We start from the raw sequence: 12712 nt of genomic DNA, 5'->3' as shown, positions 1-12712 counted from the left end.
ATACAAAGGGATTTTTTATTTTTTTTAAAAGGAAAGAAAATTCTGTGGCACATAATACTCTAATGAATAGTCCTTTTTTTTTTTTTTTTTTTTTTTCCATACATGGAAAATCTGCCTCCAGTTCAGACACCTGTGTAATCAAGACACTGTTAAATTTTTTTGAACTCCACTAATTTGGGTTTCATGCAGCACATTTGTTTAGTGTTTAATAACTTTTTCACTAATTGCTTGTTTAAACCCATTCTGTCTGCCAACCATTCTTTTATAACTGATAAAATATAGATCACTGAATATTGATGTATGATGTACGTGCAAGTGACTTCTATGATTAACGCAAACTTAATTTGGTAGTGGAATCAAATAAGAAGTGTCTCTGTGTATTCTATTGGAATGATTAGCAGAGGTCATTAATCAAGAAGTCTCTTTTGTTCTTAATTTTATGCCACATGAATGAGCAAAGATTCAAAAGAACTGGGAATATCAAGTACTGTCTTTCTTCATGTGAAATATTCAGTATCATCCACATCTTAATGTTTTTAATCACTAATCATTTGTCCCCTTTGTGAGTGAGGCCTGCATAGCATTTAGGAATAAATAAATAAATTAAATAATCTGGAGCATGTATTTGTATCCAAGTGGCTTTTATAAGTTGCTCTTACTGAGTCACCTCAGTCATAAGGTCTAGATCACAGGGATTTCAGTGTACTTTTGATGGTGCTCTTCACTTTTTTCACTTTTTCTTCACTTTTTTGTTCAGTAAAATCACAGCTTAACTGTGACCTTAAAAGAATTAGATTTTATTTTTTTCCCTTCATTTTTTAGTTACCTAGTAACTCGATACCTTGACTGGTATCAAAACTTTGATATATAGTATCTAAGGATGATCCAACAACACGTGCAGGTGAAGCACCAGGCTGAGAAGTCTTACTTTTTAAGATCAGTATTTACTGAATTAAAAGAGCGTATGATAGTAATATAAAATATCCTCCTAATAGTATCTCCAATATCTCCAGAAATAAGAGGAATAAAGATAATTATCTTCTTACAATGTATTAAAAATTTGAAATATCTAACAAAAAGAAATGAAGATAAAAAAGGCTTATACACTAGGCCACTGTCACTAACAAGACAGAAACAGATAATAAGTGAATGTTGGTATGATTTTGCTACTGATTTCTGTTTTGTGTGATGTTAATGTACGTTGTTAATAAAAAATATGTCCCAGTGGGAGTATAGTGATGTAGCAAACACACAACAGCAATTGATAAATACACAACAGCTGTAAGTATAACCAGCAAATGGTTGTAGTAAGAAAGGAAGGACATTTCTCCAGACCTAGAGCAGCCACTCCAAAAGTCACAGATATCATAGTGACTTATCTAAGGTTCACGAAAGCCCATCATAACAACAGGAATATTTTCACAGCCTTCAAAGAGTTCTGGAACAGTACCTCAAATTCTTTGTCAGATGGATCATTTTAGTCAGTCTTAGACAACAATAAATTAAATAAAAATGAGCAGCGCTACTGATGAGGCAGTACCTCCAAGCATGACCCCCAGCTCCCACCCTTCCAGGCAATTCAATATGTAAGCCATTGATTTAATGCAGGTTTCACTCACAGTAGAACTCTTAAAATAAAATGGATTGGAATTATTTAAGCTGTTACAAATTGAACCATAGAGCTAAAAATCAGTACATTTACTAACTTACAAATAAACAGTTGTCAAAAACTGAGTGGATTTTATGTTTGCAAATTTATACAGTCACAAGTACAAAATACCAAAACATCTGCAGTTGTCAAAATGAGCAAATACAAGGCAAACAAACTAATGAGCTGCACCATTCACATCTGAAGAGTGCATTGTACATTTTCATAGATAAATAAATATACAAATGCATCTAATTATTACATGTTAAAACAATGCCTACTAGTTAAGATTACATTTCAATTTTTAATATTCCTCTCAGAGTGAGATGTTTTTTTCCCTACAAAATACAAAGCAACCTGCTGAACAGTACATGGAACACGAATCATAAATCTTCCTCTACTACATATATTGTTTGACTCAAGATACACAATGAAGTGAAATGCAGTAAACTAAGCATTGTAAAGCTCTCTGTAGACTATTTTACATAGCCAAGAGAATAACTGAAGCATATATAAACCAGATAGCCTGAGAAACTCACATTCATACTACAGTTTTCAGGGTTGACACGGAAGAGACTTTCCTTACTATTTTTAATCTTTTCCTGATTCAATATCCTTTCCGTAATATCATGGAATCATAGAATTAGAGAATTGTTTGTGTAGGAATGGACCTTAAAATCATCTAGTTCAAATTATGTGTCCTCTGCCATAGTCAGGGACACCTTCCACTGGGGCAGGTTGTCCAATGCCATATCCAACCTGGCCTTGAACACTTACAGGGATGTGGCATCCACAGCTTCTGTGGGCAACCTGTTCCAGTGCCTCACCACCCTCCCAGTAAAGAATTTCTTCCTTCTATCTGATCTAAACCTCTTTTAGTTTAAAACCATTACCCCTTGTTCTCTCACTACCATCCCTAACAGAGTCCCTCCCCAATTTTTCTGTAGGCCCTCTTTACGTACTGGAAGGCTGCTGTAAGGTCTCCCTGGAGCCTTCTCTTCTCCAGGCTGAACAGCCCCAACTCCCTCAGCCTGTCTTCAAGGGAGAGGTGCTCCAGCCTCTGAGCATCCTTATGGCCTTCCTCTGGACTCATTCTAACAGGTCTACATCTTTCTTATGTTGGGGGCCCCACAACTGAATGCAGCACTCCAAGAGTGGAGCAGAGGGGGAGAATAACCTCCCTCAACCTGCCCACAGTTCTTTTGATGCAGACCAGGATATGGTTGGCTTTCTGGGCTTCAAGCGCACATTGACAGCTCATTTTGATCTTTTTATCTACCAACACCTCCAAGGCCACTTTCAGTCCATTCTCTGCCAATCTGTATTCATGTTTGGAATTGCCTCATCCCAGATGGGGGACCTTGCACTTGGCCTTGTGTGAATTCATGAGGTTCACACTGGCCCAACACTCAAGCCTGGCCAGCCCCCTCTGGCTGGCATTCCTTCCCTCCAGGATGTAAACCTCAGCACACAACTTGGTGTCATCCACGAATTTTCTGAGTGCACTCAATCCCACTGTCCATGTTGTTGACAAAGTTGTTAAATAGTACTGGTCCCAGTACCAACCCCCGAGGAACACCACTCATCACTGGTCTCCACCTGAAATTCAAACCACTGACTGCAACTCTTCTAGTGTGACCATCCAGAAAATTCCTTATCTGCTGAGTGGTCCATCTATCAAATCCATGTCTCTCCAATTTAGAGGCAAGGATCTCATATGGTACACTATTAAATGCTTTACACAAATCCAGTTATAAAAGATACAATCCAATGTACCTTCCACAAATCTCTCTTTCATTCTTTATATTTGAATACTGTACATGTAAAAATGTGTTGATACAATTATGTTCTTAGAGAGAATATAGGTGTATGCAAAGTTTTACCTTTCATGCTCCCTAACATGGATTTGCAGATCAGGTTCATGCATCAGTTTCAGAGATACTCTGATTTCAGATCCTCCTGTTTTTTAGCAATTGCAAAGAAACCAACAGAAGCTAATTTTCAGCTTCTGCACCTTAGAAAATACAAAAGGAAAATATCAATACTTGCTAATCAGTTCAATTTTTACCAAATATAGCTGTTATATTTTCTAGTACCAATCTTTTATAAGGCCTTTTTACTGTATTTTAAAGTATTTCTGCTTACAATTCTGGCATTGTTTTGAGACTAATAGAGAACTTGATTGTTAGCTGCTGTACTTCACATCTCCACTGATGTAAAAGAGGCTTGCAACAAAATCTTACAAATCATGCTAGGACTGATGTCCATTATTTTTGAAAAGCTTCATCTCTCTAGTAGCCTTAAGAAATAAAAAAGTGAAGAATAAAACATATTCTTCTTCACAGCAGTATTGTCTGATTCTCAGTTGTGGCTTCTCTGCTTGTTTCTCCAGGCAATAAGCACCCTAAGTATTTACTAGCAAAAGAAATGTACTGCCCATTACTTAAATCACAGTGCTTTTACCCAGTTTGAACATGAGACCCTTGTACAAGACTTCCTGTGGAGAAAAACAGGGTTTTGAAACTAATGTCAATTCTTCTCTGAGTTCATAGTTTTAACCACACACAAAAAGCAAATGTCAAATGACTAAGATAAGAAAATTGCAGAGATTGTTAACCAAGGTCATTTTCTTAGCGGGTACAAAATGGTAAACCACATTGAAAAGGACTGTATTGAGTAGAAGAGCTGAATAAACTTAGCTTCAAGGAGCTCAACTAAGTTTGGTGTTCACCTTGAAAGTCATTTCCATCAAATTAGCTTTTTTACCTGTCATCATCTGCTGATTTCAGAAAATAAACAAATAAACAAACAAACAGATGCTGCTAAGAATGAAGGTAAATATTTGTGATCCATGTAAATAAATCAATACAAATATATAGCAGTTTTGTCTGAGAAAGACACTAAATTTTGATGGTCCACCTTCTATAACATTTTCTTAAGGTTAATTTACACCAGATTAAAGTAATCTCCAACCTATAAGCATGAAACTCTTTTGTGTGGATCTTGATATACCAAGATGTAGTTTTTAGCATAAGGATGCTAATAACTTAAGGCAGTAGGTTCTATGGAGCAGAAATGCAGATGAGCTAAGGAATGAAAGTACGTACCCAAAGTAGGGAGTGAGCTGCAAGCCCAGATGCGCATTCAAACTAATACCTGTTTTTATTTATTTTTTTTATCATTTTTTTTTCTTTCAGTCTTTATAGGATAAGAATGGAGATGTGTAGGTTTCCCTGGGTCTCCTCAGCAACTTCACTACAGAGCAGTTACTTACCCCTGAAATACTGCTACTTGCCACAATTTTACGGTAAAGAAACTTTGACAAGTTACAGTGACAGAGTAAATATAAAACAACAAGTGAGTAAAATACTTATTTTCTAGGTAACAGTCTCTTACTACCAGATGATTGCTTGGTCACTTACACTGTTGCAGCACTCTTTACTGGATTCAGTTCATTAAGGTCATTGTAATCAGAGAGTTTATGATTTTAGTACATGCTGTCTCAAGCCTAATCATGCATCTTACCATGGTGAATGGAATTCACCATGGGAGAGGAAGGGAGGGGAGGGGAGGGAAGGGGAGATGCTATTTCAAAACTAAGAAAGGCCTTTAATGGGAAAAATCATTCATAAGGAGATAATGTGAATGAACTCCAGAATGCATATGCAAAGTTTCTCCTTCAGCAATTAAAACTTGTTCTTGGTTTTCTATATATAACACTTCACATCCAGCAACAGTCCAGGCCAAGACTCAGTTCCTTTACAAATTTTAAGCTAATATGTAGTAATTGTTTGAGTATTTTCTCCCTTCTTTTCTTCATTAGTTGGAATACTTCCCTTGCTGATACTGTCACTTTGTAAGCATTCATTACCTATTGATCGAGCACAGTAGCGTGCATGGATGGACTGCTAAGCCTACAAAGAGACTTGTTCATTTCAATGAGTTTCTGACTTGCCTTGCTCCAGGATTTAACTGAATATTGGCAAGCTCTGACAGATTCTCCTATTTATGGACCAGAAGTAGCACTCTGAGCTTCTTTTGCCCAATATTCTGTTATTTTATTGCTCTTCTCTATTTTTTCTTAAATTGTATGTTTGTTTATCCATACAGTATTCATATAAATAGGAGTCAAATTAGATAAAACAACTGATACATTTTTATAGATATATATCTATACTTATATGCAGAGTGTGTTTCTGCATGTGTATAGATACGTGATATGTGTGCATGCTCATGTGCATATATATACATATGATTTGCATGGATTACCAGTAGACCAGCTCCAAGGTTTCCAGGCACCTTTTTGATGTGCACAGAGACCCTCTATCTGGTACAGGAAGTCCTGGGGAGGGTTCCCTAAACTGGAGTTTGTCGTAAAGGAGGTGAAATGAAGTCATTGCTACAGATTTCTAGTCCCTAATTACTGTCAGGACTCAGTGAGGACTGCCTGCTCCCTGGGGACCAGAGGCAGGGACTGAGGGGTCCCCACCCAGGGGAAGGGGCGTGGCACCCCATCCCATCCCACCACCCCAGCCAAGAACAGGGCAGCCTGCAGGGCACTGTGGGAAACCCCAGTGCTGGACATCAGTAACCTCCCTTGGGACAGAGACAGGCCATGGGCAGGCCTAGATATGGACCCAAAGATGGGAGTGGTTCAGCGTGACCCATAGCCGGGCATGGCAGGGCTATAGGGTATGGGAGTGTGGCCATGGGGGTCGACAAGCCCCATGGTTGGTGATAACATGGGATTCTTAATAATGAGCCCATCAGGAATGTAAAGAGTTTAGAGGGAACAAAGAAGGGTGATTCAGGAGAATCAGGAAAGCCTTGCTGTCTTGGACTAGTGGTTCTCCAGCTGTTAAGGAATGGAAGTTGCTGGGTGTTTGCTGTTGCTGGACAAAGTTTGCTGGCCAATGAATAGTTAGTGCAAATGTACTGCCATAGAGTGAATGGTATAAGAAGGGACCCTTTCCTCAATAAGGAGATGAAGTTTTGTCCTCAGTAAGAGGGACATGAAGTTATACCCTCAGTAAGAGAGTTGAAATTAATATCGCCTAAATATGCCTACTGTATTGTCATCAATACAGTAGTAGCAGTTACTGATCCTAAAGGAACGCTGGTGTCCGTGTGGCTTTTATGCCACAATGGGGAGCTGGAGACTGGTGTGGCTTCAGTGAGGCAGGGACTGATGGCCCTGAGGAATGCAATGGAGTCCTGGGCCATGGGAAGGGTTGGGGAGCTGCAGTGTAGGCCATGCAGGGGCAGTCAGGCCTAGCAGAACTGTCAGAGTCCTGATGGTTACAGAATCACAGAATTGTCTAGGTTGGAAGAGACCTCAAGATCATCGAGTCTAACCTCTGACCTAACACTAACAAGTCCTCCACTAAACCATATCACTAAGCTCAACATCTAAACATCTTTTAAAGACCTCCAGGGATGGTGACTCCACCACTTCCCTGGGCAGCCCATTCCAATGCCTCACAACCCTCTCAGTAAAGAAGTTCTTCCTAATACCCAACCTAAAACAACCCTGGCACAACTTTAGCCTGTTCCTCCTCGTCCTGTCACCAGGCACGTGGGAGAATAGACCAACCCCCACCTCGCTACAGCCTCCTTTAATGTACTTATAAAGAGCGATAAGGTCACCCCTGAGCCTCCTCTTCTCCAGGATGAACAATCCCAGCTCCCTCAGCCGCTCCTCGGTGCCAGAAATATTAGCCCTTCTTGTTCGTCCCCTGCTCTGCAGCAGAACGCATCTGCCCCGGAGCCGATCGCCTTACATCAGCAGTTTATCCCATTTAACAGTTTATCCCATTTTAGTGCAAAGACCAAACAAATGTGTAACAAGCCAAAATGGTTTCCAGCCACTCTAGAGGGTATATTTGTGAATGGATTGTGTACTTACTTGCCTGGAAAGAGAAGGGTTCAGCTTTGGTCCTGTTACTGTCCAAATATGATCTCTTGCTATAGAGTGAACAGTCAAGCAATGAAATGTATATTGGTATTATGCACCTGTTTTGATACTATGTTCATTGTCTTGATATTATGTGGAAAAAAGCCAATTATAAGGCTGTAAGGAGATGTGATAACTACAGAGAGGTTGATACCCTCAGTGCAAAATAGAAATGGAAGAAGTGAGAGTTATAAGTAATCCCAGATACTTATTTATTTATTTATTTATTTATTTATTTATTTATTTATTGGAATCAGTATGTGCAGACCAATTAGCCAACCTAAACTTGTACCACAGAGAATATACCCGTGGACCATATCAGTAGTGTTGAAGACATGTGAAGGATACCAGGAAACATAAAAACACATAAACTTAAGAGGAAGGGAGAAAAGATATAATATAGCCAAGGATAAGGATGCTTTTGGGGAAATTTGGTTCAAGATCTTGCTGTGCTATTAAGAAGTCAATTCTCATAATAATAAAAAAAAAAAAAAGCAAATTTGAAAGCTGGTATTTCTCCAAATACATATATATAAAATCAGAATAAATCAAAATAAGAACTAATACCCCCTGGAATTATAAAAATAATAAAAAAAAATAAAATAGTAAAAAATAATTCAAAAAAGTAAAAAACGGTGTTCTTATTTTGAAAAAGGCTTGTAAGAATACTGAAAACACATTCAATATCATCTTGGAGGAGAATAATTTCCCCTTGGAGGTGGAAGCACAGAAGCTTTTTGCCCTACTTAATATACAAACTGTTACAGGAGCTATTCTTGTAGTGCAAATCACTTATTTTTGGCATTATTTTGCCTTTTAACACTACCAATACTTTATTAACCATGAGGCATTATATTATTAATTCAGAGGCATGCAGTAAGCAATATAGATGGCTGAGTGAGTACCCAGCAGAAGTTTTTTTATCACTACTTGAATACGCTAATGATTTCAAGTTGTGGTTTGCAACCACAATTCTTTTCATAGATGTGTATAAAGTGAGCTCACAAAAGAAAACAAAATCCCAAAATGGCAGTCTTCTAAGGGTACTAAATAAAATTGTAATAATTTTTAAAGATAATTGTTATTTAGTACACACAAAATAGAGTATATGTATGTCAGTTTACTGTAAATGGTAGTTATTTTCATTTAATCAGTAAAAACAAAAATAATGTCTTGCATACTACTACAGATGTAATACTGATATGTAATTCTCTCTTTGGCTCTCGTGTAAAGTGAACCTGTTTGAATATCTGCTGCCATCAATGATAAAACTGTCATTCACTGTAATATAGAACATCAAGCAGACACATTCTCAAAGACTGATCAAGTATATCTGTACTTGTCTACACAGTAGTTTTCTAAAGGATAAGAGTGTCTTCATTAAAGATCATATAACTGACATTTACATTTGCTATATCATTCACTGCCAGATAAAATAAATAAATAAATAAATAATCTTTAACCATTTGGTGATTTTTTTTTAAAGATGTGTTTTTAGAGTGTCCCTTAGTTTGTGATAATATATATTATAATACATATATATTATTATATTTATATAATATATATAAGTCAGATAAATACAAAAGTTTCCAACATCCAAAAGCAATTATTCCCATTTTTAGTTTATTTATGTATTTATTTATATTTGGGGGGTTAGAAACAGGCCTAGGCAGGCTCTTAATATGACTATTTTTTAAAAAAATATGGCTATTTTTACTTTGTATGAAACGGTCTTCTAAAAAAATATAAGAGACTGAAGACTTTATTGTCTCTGTCATGAGCTTATTCTTCTGAGGAATACCCAGACTTCCGTATCATCTGCACATTATCTATCATGTTCGATTTAAACAGATGCAAGCCATCTCTCCTTCCAGGTCAGGAAACCCAGGCACAGGAAACATTGGTTCACACTGATTTCTACTCCAAATGATAGCCTGGACGCATTCAGCTGGAGTCACACACTCTAAAAATTTCAGCCTGATCTTGAGAGTAATTTTAATGATGTAACCATATTTACTTACTTTATCATGATGAGACTTAGAGCAATTCATGCAAACTTTGCCTATTTTATTTTTTCCGTATTTAATTTTTGTGCTTTCATAATTTAATTTGAAATCAGTGGGTGTAAAATAAAGGTTATTTATAATTGCTAATCCTTGTGGCATCTTACCCTTGCAGTCAATGGACAGATGGGGTTTAGGCATGTCAAGGACCATTTGCATTCACATTGAAGTTTACTGTCTGTATACTACGTGATAAATGTTTGAGATCAAACTGTAGCTGAATCAAAGTCTTATGAAAGACTTGTGGAGGACAATGAATATGAAGACATATCTAGAAATAAAAAATAATTTACGTGCTATGTGTACATACAGTGTTGTTCTCTGTATCTGTATCACTGACTTACCAAGGTTTCTTCTGCCTCTCTTAATGAATTGCTTTGATTAAATAGCTATTCTTCATACATTTTGGCCTTTTCACATTTAATCACAACTCCTTTTGACTCAAGTTATATAAAAAGAAAAAATGCACACAATCTTAATGGACAATGTGTGTCTGTCAAGATGCAAATATTGTATTAGAAATCCTGCATATTTGCCTTCATTTGGTTTCTCTCGAACAGAATATTTTTCTGAATGAAAATGAAATTGGAAACATTTCATTATTTTTTTATATAAAAAAGGAAAGGTCTGAGTGGCATCATAGTTCTTTTGTATTTTTCCCCTGTTCATTTGTACAGCTATAATTACAGATTCTTTGTGAAACGTTCATGTCACTCTTTATTAATCTCTAATTTCCAGTCACAGACACAAGTAGGTTTAAATTTCATTGCAACCCTTTTGAGAAGTCTCTGTATTTTGAGTGAGAAATGGCATGTTGCTCATCTTAATAATGTTTTCTGGAGATTCTTGACAGTAATTTTTCCAAAGGGAGAAAAGTTAGTTGAAACAGGAGAGGGAAGAGTAAAAAACAAAAAGGAAGGACCAAGACTGTTTCTAAGCAAGAAATTGTATTCTAGTCATTTTTTTTTATTTTTTTTTAAACATAATTATGTCTAGATTTATTGGTGGGTGTGACATTTCCTCGTTATACTGCTTCAGTGAGAAGGAAGATAAATGAGGTACTGCACCATGTAGGCAAGATTAGCTGAGAATTAAGGAACTTTTCTGAGATTCAGAAACCTATGGAAAGATCTGGCAGATCTGCAGTGTAGACATTGGAGCAGCGAAGAACAAATTGCTTAGAAAGAAAATGAAAGAATAGTATTTTTAGGTTGTTGCTTTATTTGAAATGAATCGGTGGAAGTGAAGCAAGCATAAAGGCACCAATCAGAATTTAACTTTAAAAAATTATTGTTAGTCATATATGTTCCATAACACGCTAACTTTTTCAGTATTGGGTTACAGGCATTTCTCACAGTAGTTCAGCATGTAGTCCTTGTATATGTAAAGATATACTATAGCCATGGCTTAACTTTGCCAATACTGCAATATTTTTCTAACACCTTTTTTATCTTCTAAGACAGTCATATTTAATAGCATGTAAAGTGTACCACAGACATTTTGACTTACAGAACTGGAGTACTGCAGGAAGAGTTGTGTTAGCATCTCAACTTCCCAAAATATGATCATGATCTAATATCTGATCCTTATATTAGAAAACAAGGATCTGACTCCAAGTCATTTACAGTTCCAGTGATTTCAGTATATCTTATGTGGGTCCTAATAACATATTTCACAGATAGCCTTTGAAACAAAGCTAACTAGCACAAAATAATATGAACCAGAGAGACTATTTGGAAGCTGGATTTACAGGGATCTAAAATGAGATAGAACTCCTGGGACAGCTGGGGTTCATCTTTTCACATTAAATTCATATAACTTTAAAAGGTTATTTTGTTGTTTGTTTTGATTTCTAAATGCATTATTTGTAAGTAATTTACATTTTTGGTACCAAAAGCTGTAATTTTTGTTCAAAGGGTTTTAAACATAAGTTCTCTTTGAAAATTCAAAATTATATGGCAAATTTAGGAACAATATTTTTTATTATTTTTTATTATTTTTATTTTTAATAATCATAGAATCATAAAATATCCCAAGTTGGAAGGGACCCACAAGGATCATCGAGTCCAGCACCACACAGGTATACCCAGAAATTCAGACCATATGACTAAGAGCATAGCCCAAACACTTAAACTCTGACGGGCATGGTGCCATGACTATGTCCCTGGGGAGCCTGTTCCAGTGTGTGACCATCCCCTCAGTGAAGAACATTTTCCTGATATCCAGCCTGAACCTTCCCTGTCACAGCTTGACTCCATTCCCTCGGGTCCTATCTCTGGTCACTAAAGAGAACAGAGCAGTGCCTGATCCTCCACTCCCCCTCGTGAGGAAGCTGTAAACTGCAATGAGGTCTCCCCTCAGCCTCCTCTTCTCCAGACTGAACATGCCAGGTGACCTCAGCCGCTCCTTGTACATCTTCCCCTCTAGGCCCTTCACCATCTTTGTTGCCCTTTTCCGGACACTCTCCAACAGTTTCACGTCCTTTTCGTACTGTGGTGCCCAGAACTGCACACAGTGCTTGAGGTGAGTCTGGACCAGCACAGAGTAGAGTGGGACAATCACCTCCCTCGACGAACTAGACCTTGATGCACCCCAGGATATGGTTGACCCTCCTGGCTGCCACTAATATTTCCACTACTTCTAGTTTCAGATAGGGTCAAACAGATATATAACTTAATGTGGTTTATTTCAAAACTTCAGCTATGTCTCTGAACCAGAAACTAAGCACAAAATAGGGCCGACTTCCCATGAAGTCTGGAAAGTGAATGCCAGACTTGAGCTGTTTAGGTCTGTGGTTAAACAGCACAAAAATTTCAAGAAAAAAAAAATGTGTGAAGTTATTCATTATGGTGTTATTGGCTTTTAGAGAAGAGACTACAAATTAGTTACATTATGGTTTGTGTTTTCACAGGTGGTGTGTTTCTGCTGCTGTCGCTATAAACTATGGAACTGTGCATGTATCTATCTTGAGCAGACGTAAAAATCAAAAATGAGGCAGGAAATACTGGTGCTGTGTCTCTCCCAGACAAAGGGACTTTGGCTTTGAAG

Source organism: Anas acuta, chromosome 2 (genome assembly GCF_963932015.1).
Source record: "Anas acuta chromosome 2, bAnaAcu1.1, whole genome shotgun sequence".
NCBI lineage: Eukaryota > Metazoa > Chordata > Aves > Anseriformes > Anatidae > Anas > Anas acuta.
This window is presented reverse-complemented; position numbering follows the sequence as displayed.